Genomic DNA, 16,244 nt, shown 5'->3' with positions numbered 1-16,244 from the left:
TCCGGGTTCTCTTCATAATATTAAGATACATTTTCACATTTTACATCTTTTTGGAACATGCGCTAATTTGAATCATAACTTTTGACGTAAGTACATAATAATGGTAGTTTTATGTGAAGTGGAACTTTATATGCAACAGAAATTTATTTTGAGGGGAATACATAATGATGTCATCGACGTAATCAGCACTTGAAGTGTGCCTAATGAATGAAAAGATAATTAAAAATCCTTCAAGTATACCAGTACTTTAAATGAAATGATGAATGAAAAGATAATTAAAAATCCTTCAAGTATACCAGTACTTTAAATGAAATGATGAATGAAAAGATAATTAAAAATCCTTCAAGTATACCAGTACTTTAAATGAAATGATGAATAAAAAGATAATTAAAAATCCTTCAAGTATACCAGTTCTTTAAATGAAATGATGAATGAAAAGATAATTAAAAATCATTCAAGTATACCAGTATTTTAAATGAAAAATCAACCAGTATTTTAAATCATCAAAAAAGTATACTAGTTCGAAAAAAAAAATTCATTACTTAAGAAAATGTTGCCATTTATATGATTTGCTTAAGGATTATCTTTCATTAGCTGAATTATAAAAAATATACCAAATAAATTATTCATTGTTAATTATCGTAATCAACATTTTTTTTATTTTTCAATGGCCTCCAACAAGTGGTGTTACGGAAAAATAATTATTCAATAACAGATAACTGCATATCATTGTGACTTTCAACGTATGAAATTTACACAGCATCTCGATGAAATATTCGCGAATGAATTTACTTAAAATATCCAACATCATTAAAAAGCAAAATACGATTTTAGAATTCCTGTATTCTGGCGATAATAACCAATGTAAAATAAAAACTAAATTTTTATATGAAAATCTTCATATTTCTAGACATACATTGAATTATATAAAATATTTTAGTAAATTTAATGGTAAAGATATCTTTCACTATGGAAGCAGTAATTATTTAATTAAAACAAAGTTTCATTCTTTTTAACGTCTTTGACAAAATGGATATTTGCTAATAAAATTAAGTGCCTTCAAAAAAAAATTATTTGAAGTATAATTTTTAAGCTTAATTTGCGTAGAAAGTTTTCTTCAAAACGAATATATCTTTTTCTATAACTCCATATCGCAGTTTATATAAGAAGGAAATTGCACAAAATAATTCCTTAAAGATAAATGTACTAGGTAATGTATGTGCAAACTCATTGAACAGCTAATTTAAAAATTCCAAGCTGAATGCGTAATTGCCTGTCACAAAACTTATTAAGATCCAAGCTTAAAACCTACGCAACCAAAACTTGTGGATTCGAAAATACTAGATTCTATACATTTAGTGCCAAAATAAATTCTTTCCACTGATAAACAGAAGAAAAATAATAAAACATTCTTTGAAAAGCTATATATCATTTACAATTCATTAATTTTACAAACTGTGCCATCTGTTTTATCATATGAACATATAAATAGCACTGGTACTATCAATACAATTAAGATCAGATCCAGATCAATTTCTATAACAAAGAAAATCAATTATTTAATGTCATTGAAAAAGAAAATAAATTACCGCATGTCCGTTATATAAAGGAAACAAGGAAGAAACATACAGACAACATCTGTTCTTCTAGATACCCATATTACTTAAGAATGCCATAAACATTCCCAGCTTTTGATATGAATACCTTTAAGACTTTGATTGATTAAATTCTTAAGTGCCATTAATAACTGTCACGATTTGCTGTCTCTGCCTTGCCTATTTTTCTAGTATCCCGAATAGGATTTAGCAGTTCCGACAACACACGGAACTGATTTGTGCTGAAAAAAATAAAAATGATTTTAAGACCTATAAACCTCATGAATCTTTCTTTTATAAATCAAAGACGACAATACAATTACTAAAACTGAATTCGCATTCTCTTAAAAGAAATTGAGTAAGGTAAGGAATTGGGAGAGAGAAAATTTAAAATTGTTTTTTTTAATCTTGATACTGAATTTAATATTACTCCTTTTCTTTAAACGTTGCCTCTTAAATCTTTTGAACTTCGTACTCAATTCAATTTGATAGTTTTGCATTGAAACACTGCTCTCAATATTTTTTGTTGAAACTTATTTTTATTTGATGAATTGTGGGAATTTGAATAAACAATATATAAAATTATGAAAATCAAATACAATTTGGGTTTTCATATGCATACTGAGAAAATTTTACTTCAGTATGAACATGGCGATTTTCTTATTTTGCTTCCAATAATTAGGAATTCTGAATTCTTTAATTTGTATCCCTCTTTTACGCCTCGCTTGGCAAACACGTCACACAATGTCATTTATTTATACTTTTTTATTATTAGAAAAAAATGAACACTACAGAAAAAAACAAGAAAAATAAATACTATAAGAATTGGATGACCAGACTATAAAACGTATTAAATATTCATTATGTATATGCAGTTAATCTATAAACATTTAAAAAAATACACTAATAATTAAAAAGTTGGGAATCTAAATTCCAAAAACAAGAAAAAATGTACATGAGATTTAAAACAAAAATGTATTGAATATTTAAAAAAAAAAGGATTAAGAACTTGAAAGTTAATTATAGTGACTTTTAAAAACAATGAAACTTTGAAAACCGAAAATAATCAAAGATAAAGAAAAATACATTACAATTTAAAAGGTAAATTTATTTAATTCTGAAAAACTTTAAAAAACACATTAGGTATTTCAAATGTAAATTCATTCAATCCAAAAAAAAAATTGCATTAGAAATTTGTAAGTTGTAGACATTTCATTTTAAAAGCACTAAATAATATAGTAAAAATATAGTTATTCAAAAAATATTTGAACATTTTATGAAATTCATATAAAAAATTTGAATAATAAATTTTACTGGCGCTTTTTTAAATAAACGTCTCTAAACGCTTTGCTGGTACAAAAAACGTATAACGCAATCATATTTTTGATGAATTTATGAAAAACAGAGAGAAAAAAGATCTCGTGGCGATTTAAAACTGAAATGTGTTTCACACTGGTCGTAACGCGTTTGTGTTGACTTTTTTGTGGATTTGACATTGATAGTAATATCAAATATGACAAAGATAAACAGAAAATACATCAAGTGCATAGAAATGGTTATTTTTGTAATATAATATATTAAAAATTTATGCCACATATCATCATAGAGCTTATAAAATCATAGAGCTTAATTTAAAAATAAATTAATATAACATTATGGCATAAAAATAATAACAATGGCATAAACTTTAAACATTGTAGAAATTCATATACAACAAAATATTAGTAACAATTACATTTGCAATCTATCAATAAGTATTAGTGCTAATCTCTGACGCGTGAAAAATTATTCTGCCAGTTTTTACATGTGTAAGATCAATTGCTCACATTTAAATGTACGCAATGCAAGCCTACTTGAGAGAATTGAGATTGATATAACATTCATTAATAGGTGAATTTGAGGATCAGCAAAAAAAAAAAAAAAACATTTACACAAAACCAAGGATCTTATAAGAAGTGATTATACGTACAAAATAATAAATTGCTGCTCCTGAATCTATAAATTACAACCTTAGGAAATAATATTCAGAACTTGGCTCAGACATGGCTGATCTTTTTTCTCAAAACGAAACATGTATTTAATTCTGTTGCAACTATTTTTTAAAAATCACATGTCAAGCACTTATGCAGAGGATATTCAAAGAGATACAACAACAATTTCCAATCAATAGGCAATTTTATACACAAGATGTTACAATATATCTTCAATGCTATTATTGAAACGATTTAAAAAAATCATGTTAAAGGCTTTTAAATAAACACGATTCCAGATTTAAATATATATACTGATTTTATTTGATAGCTACCCAAAAACTGTCTTTTGCATTTTTTCATGTGTTAATTAAAATTGCAGATTAATTGCATGCATTTTTATGGTGACCAGTTTTTAAGCGGGAAATTTTAAAGTCTGAGATGCTGATTACGTATTAGGAAAAAATAGAAAATAAATAAAACCGGTTAAACAATTAAGGAACAAAGATATAACTCATTGTTCTTAAAACATCGATAATGATTAAATAAAAACTGTTCGTCTGCCGATTCGGGGAGTTTTAGTAACTTCATAATAATAAAAAATACATCTTATATATGTATACAAGAAAATATGTTTTCTTAAATACAAATAAATATGCTGAATACATCAGCAAATAGATTTTAGATCCATTGAAATGTCTTAATAGGCCAGTTGCCATGAATCATATTAGTGATTCAGATCATTATCTAATACGATGCTTACTTCTTTGTTACCTTTCAGTTATAGTAGAGAAAAGAATATCTAATTAATAAGTGCGAAACACATGAGATTCATACGGTGAAGACGAGATGAAACAAGATAATTTTTGCATACTTTCTAGAAAATTAACCGTTTTCTTAAGTTTCAAGTTACAGCCTGCAGAGCATTTTAAATTCTTAAAACTAAAATAATACTCCAAGCAATTTAGAATTCCGTCGGCTTGTTTATTCTTTCAACATAACAGCGTATCTTATAAGCATTGCCAGATTCCAGAAGGTTTACAATTGATCATCAGCTATTATACAACAAATAAACGAAATATTAAGAAAATATGTTTTTCAAAGAAAAAATCGTTTGCTTTTACTTTTTAATAATATTTTTACAAAATAAAAATAGTGGCAGTTATAAAATGTCTGAAAAGGAATCGTCTGCTAAATGTCTATTAACAGATTTAGATTATGATATTTACCGAACAATGATGTAAACTAAACATAGGCATGTTCTACTTCCATGAAATTCTACACTGAATGAGAACTTCTGGTACGTGCTTCTAACCCAATTAACTGAATTGTGTTAATTGAAGAAATTTCTGCTCATTCATTTTTTAAAGCTTTAAAAATTTTAATTAAAAATGAAATCCAAAGATTTAAAAATGCAGCCATACAGTCTGTACAACGTCGGATGAAAAAATGTGAATTTCATTATTTAAGTCAAAATAAAAATACAAAATGGAATAAAATTCCTCGTTAGTAGATAAACCTATTCAAAATATAATAATATAAGGAATTAAATGCTATGGATATTATTTGATAAATATATATTTCTGAACTTCGTTATCCTGACTCTTATATGAAGTTAATCTTATAAATATAACTGTAACAAAAATAGTTAAAGTTAGCAGCTCTCTTTTGCATTTACGACACGTACACGAATCAAACTTGTTTCAGAATAGTTAAATAAACTTATCTTATTTGACAATACCGTTTATCGCACACGAATTATTCAGTTTTATGTCATGTCTTACTAATTCCATTTTTTTATCTGTCAGGCAAAATAGAATGAATAGAAGGAAAAAGATCTTCATCTAAAGGATACAGATTACAAAAGTGGCACATTAAGTTCTACTCTTATATTTACAGTTGTGCATATTAATTGCATTTATACCATTTTTTTTAATATTCATACGTCAAGAAGATAGTTTCGATGCGCATTTTAATATGGCTTCCTTCTTCTTACTTCAAGCTAAACCTCAGATTGAAATGCGAGATAACCAAATATCAGAGATGCCGCATTCATGTATTTCACCAACATTCAATTTAGTCTCTTGGTACACAATGAAGACACTCTGAATCGTGCAACGAATTACTGAATTTTTAATTTTAAATCGGTGGTTAAATAAAAACATCAAATAGTTTAAAATGAAAAAATATATATATATCTTTAAACCGCTTAAATATATCAAATACCCTTATATTATTATAGTAATTAACCCTTATCGTGGCAAGGTTGCTTTTTTGAAGAAAAGCAAAAAAAAAAAAAAAAAATGTATATAGGTAGCTTCTTTACGCTATAAAAAACATCAAAAAATAAATAAAAAATCGTGTAATAAAAATCGTTTAATAAAACTAAATTAAAAATTATTTTATAGTGGCAGTATATTTTTATAAAGTTGTATGTATGGTATGCTATACAAAATGAACATAAGGGTTAAAATAACAATAAATGTTCCAAACAGGATGCGTCATCTAATTGGGAAGTTAAATAAATGCGTAGGTCTAGGGTTTAACTAAGCATATCATTAGTAATCACAATCTTGTCTTGTCACAAGCGGTATAAAGGCAGTTTTCTTAAATGTATCTCAAAATTTTCAAGATAACTACCATTACATGTCTGTATATGATCATTTATTCATTAAGCAAATTAGAATTCCAATTTATAAACGTAATAAGGTTAATGAAATCTATCATCATCGTAATTTCAAATTATTAATGATTGACCAATACGTGACAGAATTTCAACACTGCATCACCAGTAGGGATTGCAATACCGGACCAAAATTTCAATACCGGTATTCGGTATTTTTTAAATCTTAATACCGGGATACCGGTTTTAATACCGGTATTAGAAATTTTCGAAAAAGAAAGAAAACACATGTGTTTCTTTTTTTTATTAGCCAGTTTTGTTAGAGAGTGTAAATATCACAAAAAAATAATTTGTAACTTATAAATTATAACAGTATATAATCACAAAAAAAGTAATTAAAGTATTTAAGTAATTAAGTATTTAAATCACAAAAAAAGTGTAAATATAACTATTCAGTTTGTGGTACTATTACAAATTTTTGAAATATGATCTAAAAAACATAATGAATCAATTGTACTATCATTAAACCAGAAAAGTAATTTTGTGTAAAAATGACCAGCTGTCGAAAACGCTCTTTCGGCATCTACGCTAGTTGGTGGTACTGTTAGAAATGTGCAATATACTTTTTCAAACTATTTACCTCTAAATCCCTCATCTTCAAATAAATCGATTTCTCGTCGGATGGTTTTGGATATAGCTGATTTCTATATTGTATTTTGGTTCGTTGAAATTTTTTTATTTATCGCTAATTCTAATTTTCTTTCAAGAGACAATTCCTTTTCACTATTGACAGTAGTGACATCATAATCTTCGATAATTGAACCGAATTCTGAATGTGGATAGGTTTGTGGGAAAAAAATTTTAAGAAACTTTACTCTAACTTAAACAAATTTGAAATGGTTATTTTCTTTTCTTCTTTTCATTTTCATTTTTAAAATCATTAGAATTATGTAAATACCATAAGACATTTTCTATTTCGGTATGCCTTTCTTTTGTGCGATTTTTTAATGTAATATATAATTCTTCAGATAGTGATGTATGCTGTTCTTTCAGTGACTGCAACATGAAATTTACTGTTGCATTAGCTGTTAATAAATTAGAATCTCTCCGACATAATGCCTCAATAGTCAGTTTTATTGGAAGTAGAGCTGATATAGTTCTGGATATTAAGTCGAATTCACTATCTGAAAAATTAATTTACAGGTTTAAGTCAATTATTACTTTTTGGAGTGGATTTCCCAGTTTCAAAAATCGTTCCATCCTTAGGAGTAAACTCTTCCAACGTATTTTAGAATCTAATATTAACATATATTCTATTTTATTTTCAGTTAGTATATATTTTAGTAATATATCCTTTTTATAGGGGAACGTTTCAATATTTTAACTATTTTTCAAACTTTATAAATTATAGGAAGCAATTCTTGATAGGCTAATATTTCATCCTCAGTAGCAATATCTTCTTCAACAATTACATTGTCATTATCTTCATTGTCAATATCACTCTCACTCTTACTCTTTTCAAAATTGGAATCCGAAGTTTCTATATCCACAGTATTTGGATTCTTCTGTTCTTTATATTTTTGGTATAATACATCTATTACTCCTAATTGAATTCCATGTGCATAGCACAACTGCTGATTTGCGCCAATCAACTTTCCAACTTTTTTCATAATTGTTGCTCCATCAGTCGTTATGGATACTATATTTTCTTTCAGGGATAATCCATGTTTCGCTCATTTAGATTTAAGACATTAATTAGCTAATTAATTTCGCCTGTTAGGGAGATATAAAAACAAAAACGTATACTGTATTGCTATGTTCGTGATACCTTAACATATAGTGGAGACAATTTTAAAAATTTCTAGTAAATACCGAAAAACCGGTATTGAAACTTGTGAATACCGGTATTACAAAATTGTACAAATGGCTAGAAATACCGGTATTCGGTATCCCGGTAAACCGGTATTGCAATCCCTAATCACCAGTAAATAGGAAATTTGTAAGATATAATATATAAGCTGATGGGCATTTTTTTGAAAGGATCATTTAACATTGAGTAATCAAGTGAAGAATCTGAGATAATGTATGCAAAGAGCAATATATGACATTTAATTTGAATTTACTTTTTACTGAATTAAGTATAGCGTAAATTCTCAACTTGATATAGAAGAATTAAATAAGTACAATTTTTGCATGCACTTTTGCGTTCAGTCAACCTTCTGAATTTCTCATTTATTTATAAACTCAACTCTTTTCTCACGTTATAATATAAAAATATCTGTAACCGTCATAAAATAACAGGTGTCACTTTCGTCATCCGACCACGATTCAATGCTATTAAAACATTCTTCGCCACGATTCACATCTGGCATGTGGACCATCTGTAATTTTTGTGAAAAACTTATTTAATTCTGTTATAAATTATATATTTATATTAGTTTGACTGTGCACATCGTCATTTTATAATACTAGTTAATGGAAGTTTACAGAAAATCCTTTAGAAAGTTACATGAATACATTAATCTAAATTAATAATAGCATTGAATGAAAACTAAAAGCAACTGCAAACAACTGAAAGCAAACCCACAAATTTATATGCTGTCTTCTATTCTTCAATGAACCTTTTGGGGGAGGTGGGACATTTATTTTGATTTCATTAGTTAATAAAGTTTAATTTCAGCAGTTAATAAATTATTTTCAGTAATTATTTCAGTAATTAGTTACTTTTTAATTTCATTTATATATTCTTTTCAGTAATTATTTAATTCAGTAATTTTAATTTCTGTAATGAGTTACTTTTTAATTTCAGTAATTAATAAAGAAATCGTATTTTTGTAAAATGCAATTTCTTTAAAAAAATTTTAGAAATTTCATCAATTAAAAATTTATAATATTGTAAATAATTTTAAATGTTACTGATTTTATATATATATATATATATATATATATATATATATATATATAATGTTAAAATACTTTTTCCTCGAAGAAAAAAACAAGGTTATTTACATTTAAAAAAAATGGGACAGAGGCTGTCCCAACTGCCCCTCAAAGAGTTCATAATTCTTTATATTATGCTTTCAACACAGCTGAAGATATAGGCATATGCAGTTAATACTTTATTTACAACACAACTCAAACTCAGACCATTTTCTATGAGAAAGTTACAGAAATATAATAATAGAATAATAACTTATCAACTTTGTCTTATTACCCATGTATAATTTTTATAGTAAATGCTTCTTTTTCCAAATGATTTCTAGCTCTGTTACCTAGCAATGAATAGGAAAAATGATGAATATTTTCAACAATATTATTTTGAGTGAAAATAACGATGTTTATCGCATTCAGAATATTTGATTAATAAAAAAGATATATTTTGTATTTTTCTTATTTATTTATATTTATATATCTTCACCTAAATTAGCATTTATCATGAAATAAATAATGCATTTACAACAAGTACTCACACTGTAAAATGAAAATGAAACAAGTTTAACTCAGATCAAATAAAAATAATCGTGTATAATCTTGTTCATGATAAAGGTATTCAGATGACATTTGATCTATGGGCATATTGAAGAGTAATGACATTAACCAAATTACACCGCATTTAACCCGGTACGAAGTTCGAAGAAGATTGGAAAAACAAGGAAAAAATATCTAAAGGAAGAAAGAGGAAACAGATCCCATAAAAAGCACTGGAAGTGAAAGTGATTGCATAACTGTTGAGAGCATACTACCATTAAGCTATCCAAGGCCCCAGGTGAACTTCTTCTAGGTCAAAAGAGTGAAACATCTGCAGGACGGGAAAGTGTACGGGTATCTATCGCAAAGAGAATTTCAAGTACTGTTCCTGCAATGTTTTGCGCAAGCACTAATCTTGTTTTGGAACGCATAACTTTAAAAGCCATTAATGCCAATTACAGGAGAAAAATGTACCCACATCTACGTTTTTATACATTTTATGAAGCCATTGAACCCACTGTGGTAATAAGAAAATAATCTAAACTTTGCCGTAAAGAAATTGAAGATAATGACCAATGGTATTTTTCAATTAGTTCAGATGCTTTTTTTGTATATAATCATGGTTTAAAATCCATACAATATCTGAATCATTTTAATTTCAAATAACACCTTTCATTCTCCTTAAAGGCATTCTATTAAAGCAGAATATATTTTGTAGTAGAAAACAACTGACACAGAAAAATAATTCTTTAAGCTACAATTCCCGAACTTTTTTTTATCCGTTGATAAACAATCTTCTTTTGAAAATACTAAGCTTAATTTTATAATAAAAGAAGAAACCTCCCATATATAACCACAATCATTTTCACATGCATTTACACATTTTATTTTCCTTGAAAAATATTTAACAGCGAAATAAATGTTTACAGAAAAACAATCTTAAGTTTAGTTTAGTTTTGGTATGCTGAACTTTAAAGGCAGTTATTTATTTATGCATCTGTTAGTTCCTTGTGGTCATTTTAGAATATACCTTATTAGTTTAATTTTGTTTTCTGTTGAAACTTGGATGAAGTTCGCAATAAGCAGTTTTGTTCTCATACTAAAATTGTTTTCTTTTTTCATTAGTTAAAGTTTTTATTTACATTACTCAAACATTCCTTTTATAAAAGAAAACATTAATATAATGTGTTTTAATTCTTGGTGTTCTGTTCTTCATATTTTCCTCATATATAATAGATCACATATTTCATACATTTCTGTTTATTCGGGAAACTTCAATTAGAATGTCTAAAAAGTATCTTCACTCTTTAAAAATGGTTTTAAGCAATTGCAAAAACTTTTGTTTACGGTCTGAATCTATAAACCAAGCGTTTTCAAAATATATTTACACTTTTAAAAAAATTACTTTAAAAATAAAAAAGACATTAACTTACGGTTGCTGTCATTTGTATTCAGGAAAAATGCACTGAAGTTTACTTTGAAGATAATTAGAATATTCATGGTCTGTCATTTGTCACAAGCATCAAATCCAACCAAGATTCAAAATTCTCAAGGAAGTAGTATGTGAAAGTAGTAAGTGAAGTATTCGAGAATTCATCGCTGTCATTTGGTTTAATTATTTGCAATTCTTAATCGAAGATTTTCATTCACATAAGTTGAATTTCATCTCTGCATGTTTGTAGTTCTAAGCAGCGTTCACATGAGGCTAACTATTGCACACAATAGGAAGTCACGCTTACCTCAGGAACATCACGTGATCCCACTGGAACAATGGCAATTGGTTGCCTCCTGCCGACAACTATTTGCCCTCGTCCTATTACGGGCACATGATCTTCCTGACGTAGTCTGCCTTCTATTTCGTGCAATAATTGGCCTCCTGTGAACGCCGCTTTAAATTCAGTAAACCAGGCAAATCAATAAAAACCTTACTACTATGGAGCAATTTTGAAAAGAAAATGGCGATATCAATGATTTGGTGCCATTTATTTTATTAAAAAAATTGATGATTTATTGATTAAATAAAAAGCAGGAAGAGTATAGCATTATTAGTTTTTCAATGTTTTTACAGAACGAAAATACTTTTCGATCAATTTCTATATTTAGTATACTTTCTGCTATTTACCTGCTCTTGTAGACACAAAATAAACAAATCTTATATATGTGCAATTTAACGCAGTTCTGATCCTAAAATTGCTAATGCCTTTTACATTCTGATAAATTTTTATAGCTCATTAGTATATATAATCACCTATCGCCATTTAAAATGTTAGGTTGAATCAAAATATTCCTGTCCTTTTATATTGCGTCATAATTGGAAGCGAATTCTAACATCTGGAAATTGGAACAGTTTTTTTTTTTTTTTATGTCTAAATTGACCGATTTATCGGTGTGCGAACAAACCTAAACATGAGTAAATAGTAATGGTCAATGAAGCTGAAATCTGCGATTTTCTCCCTTCTCGGAACAAAATGAGCTTACAGGTTATTTTTAAGATTTTCTTTCAGCATCTTTTTATTTTATATCCAGCATTAAATATTATTCTGTTAGTAGATCACTATTTGTTTCAATCCGATTTTGCTGATTGATTTTGATTTGATTGTTCGTGAACATTATGCATAGAGAAGATCCCATTTCAAGGGCACACATATTTTAATATTATTATACATTTATATCTAAAGTATACTGCAAATAATAAGCACTCTATCAATGTGAATGAGGTTTTCTACTACAAATTTCATCGGTTAATGTGGTACTTTCAGATCTGAGATATTGTTAAGAGAATGACAGCCCATCTGGACATATCGTTTATAAGAATAATGATCAGTTTGTTTTTCCATTTCATGCACATATTATAATTTCAATTATATCTATATATGAATGATTTTGATTTAAAACGTTAATTTTTTCTATCGTTGTAACTTCTAATATTATTTTAAAATAGACAATGCATAACAATGCCGGCGTCCTTGCATAAGGGGAGCGCATCTTCCCCGGGGTCGAATCCCGGTTCGCGCATGGTTGTTCTTCATCTGTGTTCTATCTGTGAGGTGTGTGAATGTGCCCCCCTGTAAAAAGGGGTTGTGCAAGCGAATGTGTGAGTTTCGTCTTCATATGAGCTAGAAGTCAGACTTCTGCCCTCGGGTGCTCAGGGGTCTTTACCCTCAGAAGCTACTGCATCCCCTTTCCGTAGTACCGCGGACACGACATCATCATCAATGCATAACAATAGAATTATGGTCTTTTCTTAATCAATTTGCTCTTCAAATAATTTTTATAATAATTAATTAAATTAAATATTATTTTTTATCGCTCTTTTGTATATATTTTTTATATATTTATATAAACACGCCTGTTTGGAAATACTACTCTAGTTTATATTTATACTAGTTTTCCAATAACACATTTTTGGTTTATCTCTGTTAATTGTTTTGCTTTAGGGGGAAATGAAATGTCGCACGGAAATTCCTTAAGGGAAAACAATCATGAAAACAATAATTTAGGCAAAATAAATTTGGAGATAAAATAATAAAATAACATTTACAAGAGTACAAGAATACACAAAATTCAATAGAAGCAGAGAAAGATTTTCATAGCTGATATAAGCGTATATTCCTTAAAATATCCGTTTCTATTTTTACACACACATCTTACACGTAGGCATATGCAATTAGGTGAATCATTGAAAATTTGTAATTATTCCGATGTTCTTCCCCCCTTTTACCTTACGTAATACATTCAAGTTTGGTTCTTGCGCCACTAAACACTACAATGCAATCCTCCCTTTTACGACATTGGTTTTTATTGTTCTACTTTTAATATTTTTTCCATTTATATTTCGGAACATTCCTTGTATCTTAAGCATTCCATGGGTTTATATCTTCGATGATTGGAAATAAATCTCATTTTATATTTATATATTTAAAGAGTTCCATGGAATTTGAGTTGGCCTCTTTTTACAATTTGTCACAAATACGTGCAATTCTAATTCCACTTTCTCTATCATATCTAATTAAATAAGTCAATGATTTAAAATGTAGGAGATATGTCGCTTTTTCTGATGATAACAATGGACTAAAGCACCTAGATAACACCAGAGATAGAAATCAAACTCACCTGTTATGTGGGATTGATATTGTAATTTTCATCATATGGATTTTAATACGCTATGGTCCTTTCCCTAAAAGTGATCACTTTCAGTTTCTTCATTCGTACGGCTAACTGCAGGTAACTTTTTGTGCCTGGGTTTTTTTAACACTGTGTTTACATATGATGGATTTTGCATCTGATACACGATTATTCTACTAACCTAGTGCTCACCATACTTTGATTCATGTTGGATAGGTTAAATGTGTTTCTATTTTCGACAGTTTATGCAAAATTAACATGAGAAATAAATGTTTCTGCAGTTTCATTTAATCTTAAAATAAATGCATTTATTTTAGAAATTGTTTTTTTATTTTATTATTTTTGATTAATTTTATCTTTAGCAAAAAACAAAAACAAAACAATCTTTTTTAATGAACTAATAAAGAGACGAAGAATGGTTTTTACATTTGGTTTCAATAAAAATAAAGTAGAACAGATATTAAGTCAATTCATTAACACAAAAAAGTATTTTCTATGGGAATAAAAAAAACATTCCACATTTTTACATAAATAAATGAAATAATATGAAACGTAAATGAATATGAACTGATTTTTTCATTCCATGCTTTTTCAGCATGAAAATACATATTGGTATTTTATATATATGGCAAAACAAGCGAACTTTTTCTTGCATCTTTTTCGAGCCATTCGGCACCTTGTTGTCTTGGTTTGCCCTTGTCTCTCTCTGCATAGTTTTGTTACTCTTTCTTCTTTGATATCAGTTGTATCTTCTACTAAACAGCAGTTCTTCATCAATTCCCTTTGGCTATCTTATTTGATGATCTGTAAGATAAAAAAGAAAACAATTGGATCATCTCGTCCTCATATAAAAAAGATATCTGTTAAAGCCATGCGACCATCATCAAATCAAAGGACTGACATAATATAACTCGCTTTAAAGTAGTCTAAACGATAGGAAGAATGCATTTGTGAAAGAACTTGAATTTATTTTTCCACGGGAGGGTATGATTTCTATATACGGACTAAGGTGGGGCACTTCTGTTCACGCCAGAGCACCTGAGCGAAAGTGATGGAGTTTTTCTTTTAGTGATTTTACCAAGAGTATTTTTTGTTTCTATGACACATGTCGATTTAAGTAAATAAATTTTAAGTATCCTTGGGAGGAATGCGGTAAATGTTAAGGATCTTTATCTCTACTCTTGAATTTTAAGATCTGTATTAGCCATACATTTCTGAGAGCCTGTAAAATGGATGTTAATTAAATAAAAGTGGGCTTTAGATTAGAAAAGAAAAGAAAATTTTCGAATAAAGTAATATGGGCTAATTTGAGATAAAAAAAATTGGAAGTTAATCCTGATTTAAAATAGAAAGATGTATGTGTGTGTGTAACAATAGAATAATTATAAAAACATTTCAGAAAAAATTGGTAGGTACTATAGGTGAAATTTGCTTCAGTTTTAGCTTCTAGTTCCAACCACAATAAATGCAGCATATCTTAAATAATTCGACTTTGATTCAAGAAAATTCATATTACTAGCTGCATTCTCTTCATAAAAATATCAGATTATTGAGCAAATCAAATGCCATATTAGAACAGTTTATGTGCATAACTAGAGTTAATTCGTTTTATGTAATGTATGTGCATATTACAATAAAACATAACTCGAACTTAAGTGGAGGGGGGGAAGTTAACAAAATATATCATATTTAAAGTAGCATTTTAAAGCGGACAAAAGTATTTTTTAACTCAACATTTCCTTTTTATGTATTAGATGATTTAACTACTTATGAGCATACTCCAATTAATCCATTCTGCATAATGTATGCACATATGACAGTTAAAAATAATTCGGTCTTAAGGGGGGGGGTTAGCAAAATACTAAAGGTATTTTGCTAATCAATCAATAGCAGAATATATTTAAATTAACATCTAAAAGTAGACCAAAATACCCTTCATCTCAACGATTCTTAAACAAATCAAATAGTATAAAAATATGTCGCAATCACGAAACATATTGTGCAATTTTAGCTCAAATTCACTTTGTATTACATTTTTCTACAGTTTAAATGGCAGTGAAAGTAGCTATCAAAACAGAAGCAAATTGCTTACAAATAGAATTTTTACCCCACAGAATAAAGCATTCTTGCCTATTTTACTTCTTTCGATATAAACTAATTACAAAGTATTGAGATCACAAAGGAGATTATTGAATCGACCATGATATTACCACATGTAACTTCTATCTTCGTTTTTTGTGCAACTATTGAATAAATTAAAAGCAAATATGCCTTGACTTGAAACAAAATTACTTAAAATTATGAACTATACGTAATTGAATTCCTTCCATGTCACTTCCTTTTACCTACAATGACTTCTAAATTAAGTTACAGAATCGTTAATGTTTAAATATGTTTCAAAATAAAAATTAATTTAATAAATAAAGTCTCTCTATCATAGTTATAATATCTCACCAATTCATT

General features: G+C 28.1%; 1 long non-coding RNA gene across 1 annotated transcript in view; it reads right to left on the bottom strand.

Annotated features, from left to right (window-relative positions):
- Nucleotides 1-11,383, bottom strand: part of LOC129969451 (uncharacterized) — a 48,022-nt gene extending 36,639 nt beyond the window's left edge. The window contains exon 1 of the long non-coding RNA XR_008784518.1: nt 11,090-11,383. This is a non-coding gene — a long non-coding RNA (uncharacterized LOC129969451). The remainder of the gene's footprint in view (nt 1-11,089) is intronic.
- Nucleotides 11,384-16,244: the final 4,861 nt, after the last annotated feature.

This window comes from Argiope bruennichi, chromosome 5 (assembly GCF_947563725.1).
Source record: "Argiope bruennichi chromosome 5, qqArgBrue1.1, whole genome shotgun sequence".
Taxonomy (NCBI): domain Eukaryota; kingdom Metazoa; phylum Arthropoda; class Arachnida; order Araneae; family Araneidae; genus Argiope; species Argiope bruennichi.
Note: the sequence above shows the minus strand (reverse complement) of the source record. Positions and strands in the feature narration are given on the sequence as shown.